Source organism: Oryx dammah, unplaced genomic scaffold (assembly GCF_014754425.2).
Source record: "Oryx dammah isolate SB20612 unplaced genomic scaffold, SCBI_Odam_1.1 HiC_scaffold_11081, whole genome shotgun sequence".
In the NCBI taxonomy this organism is placed as follows: Eukaryota; Metazoa; Chordata; class Mammalia; order Artiodactyla; family Bovidae; genus Oryx; species Oryx dammah.
The window spans coordinates 2,602,848-2,605,204 of record NW_024080475.1 but is presented as its reverse complement, the minus strand read 5'-3'; the positions used below and the strand labels follow the sequence as shown (position 1 = coordinate 2,605,204).

Here is a 2,357-nt window from a genome sequence, read left to right as displayed (position 1 = left end):
CTTAACACAAGTAGGCACAATAATAATTTGCTGATCCTGTTAGGTTCCTTTACTGGACCCCAGTGCCTGAGACTTTGCTCTAGTAGGTCTCAGACCTGTAACTTATCAAACAACTGATAAAGATGCCAATCAAATATGACCCACATTAGTGAAAGAGATATAATATCCCTCACCTTGTTAAATCAGAACTGCAAACTTGTAGCTCTTAGTTCTGAAAGACGTCTCAAAGGGGAGGAACTGCTGCCCAGAAAGCTGCTCTGTCCACCCTTGCCGTCCTTAATTCTGGCTCTCAGTTACCTTCATGCTGTAAACACTGCTCAGGAGCTCTCTGGATCCAGTTGTTTCTCTTAGAGAAGTTTAGAACACTGGAGCAATCATCATAATTTATTAAACATTTAAAAAGAACACAAAGGATATGCACACAGGAGATATAAAGCTGTAGGAGAAGTGGTAACATGCTTTTCATCCCATGCTTTGACCTTTGCTCTCTCTGACCCAGCCCACACGGACTCTGAGGATTCCATCATTTGTATATTTAGGTAACAGCTATTCCTGCTGCTGCTGCTGCTGCTGTTGCTGCTAAGTAGCTTCGGTTGTGTCCGACTCTGTGCGACCCCCTAGATGGCAGCCCACCAGGCTCCCTCGTCCCTGGGATTCTCCAGGCAAGAACACTGGAGTGGGTTGCGATTTTCTTCTCCTATGCATGAAAGTGAAACGTGAAAGTGAAGTCGTTCAGTCGTGTCCGACTCTTTGCGACCCCATGGACTGCAGCCTACCAGGCTCCTCCATCCTTGGGATTTTCCAGGCGATAGTACTGGAGTGGGTTGCCATTGCCTTCTCCCAACTATTCCTAGGCTCTTCTAAATATCTTCATTTTGAGAGGCAAGACTTCTAGCACAGTGGCCTTCATGGAAAATGTGCTATGTAAGGGGTGAACTACCCCAGAGTAAAGCCTCTGTCAACAACACTTCCTTCCCATATCTTATTATTTTTAATAGGTTTCTCTGTTTATACTCTATATACTTCCAGAATTATGTGTTCAGCATTTTCTAGTTAAAATGGTATTACATTTGTGCTTTATAGAATTAAAATGCTCCTATTTTAACTGAAATTCATATGTGGTCTTCAGTTACAAAATAGGAAATATTTTCTCCAGTTCATTTCTCTAGTCCATTCACTTTTTCTCTAGTCCATTATATTAAGCATTATCAATGGATAGAGAGACTTATACCTTAGTTCTACCATTAAGAAGTTGATTAGGTAGGTGCCAGGTATACAGTCATGAAAAATAAAGCAATTTTTCTTTTGATGTGTTTAAAATCTAAATAAACCAATTACTATTAAACTACAAATTATGTAAGCCTAAAGTACAGGATTTTAGAAAAGAAATAAACTTTACATTTGGCTAAGGACAGTTAGACAGACAGTTGAGATGTTCAGTTGTGGCCAACTCTTTGTGAGCCCATGGACTGCAGCACGCCAGGCCTCCCTGTCCATCACCAATCTCTGGAATTTACTTAAACTCATGTCCATTGAGTCGATGATACCATCCAACCATCTCATCCTCTGTCATCCCCTTCTCGTCCTTCTGTCAATTTTTCCCAGCATCAGGGTCTTTTCCAGTGAGTCAGCTCTTTGTATCAGGTGGCCAAAATATTGGAGTTTCAGCATCAGTCCTTCCAGTGAATATTCAGGACTTATTTCCTTTGGGATGAGCTGGTTGTATCTTCTTGCAGTCCAAGGGACTCTCAAGAGTCTTCTCCAACACCACAGTTCAAAAGCATCAAGAAGTGATGGTTAAATACAGCATAGAAAAAACCTGGCTGAGGAAGTGCTATTTAAAATATATCAGAGGATGCTCAGTTTGCCAGCACATACCCACTCCAGTGTTCTTGCCTGGAGAATCCCAGGGATGGGGGAGCCTGGTGGGCTGCCGTCTATGGGGTCACACAGAGTCGGACATGACTGAAGTGACTTAGCAGCAGCAGCAGCAGCAGCATGCTAAAATTGGAATGATACAAAAAGGATTAGCATGACCCCTGCATAAGAATAACACACCCATCTGTGAAGCATTCCCCATTTTTGACATATGTACCCCAATGTTCATTACAGTTCTATTTACAATAACAAGGACATGGAAACAACCTAGATATCCATTGACAGAGGAATGGATAAAGAAGATGTGGTATATATACATATATTATATATATACATATACATACAATGGAATATTACTCAACCATAAAAGAAACACATTTGATTTGGTTCTAGTGAGATGGATGAAACTCGAGCCTGTTACACAGAATGAAGTTAGAAATAGAAAAACAAATATTATCTATTAATGCATATATGTTAGT

The 2,357-nt window shown here is 40.8% G+C and overlaps 1 non-coding gene across 1 annotated transcript; it reads left to right on the top strand.

The window, feature by feature from the left end:
• Positions 1-1,980: 1,980 nt before the first annotated feature.
• On the top strand, positions 1,981-2,084 carry LOC120860541. Its single transcript, XR_005720351.1, has one exon. It is a non-coding gene; the product is annotated as a U6 spliceosomal RNA (small nuclear RNA).
• The last annotated feature ends 273 nt before the right edge of the window (positions 2,085-2,357 follow it).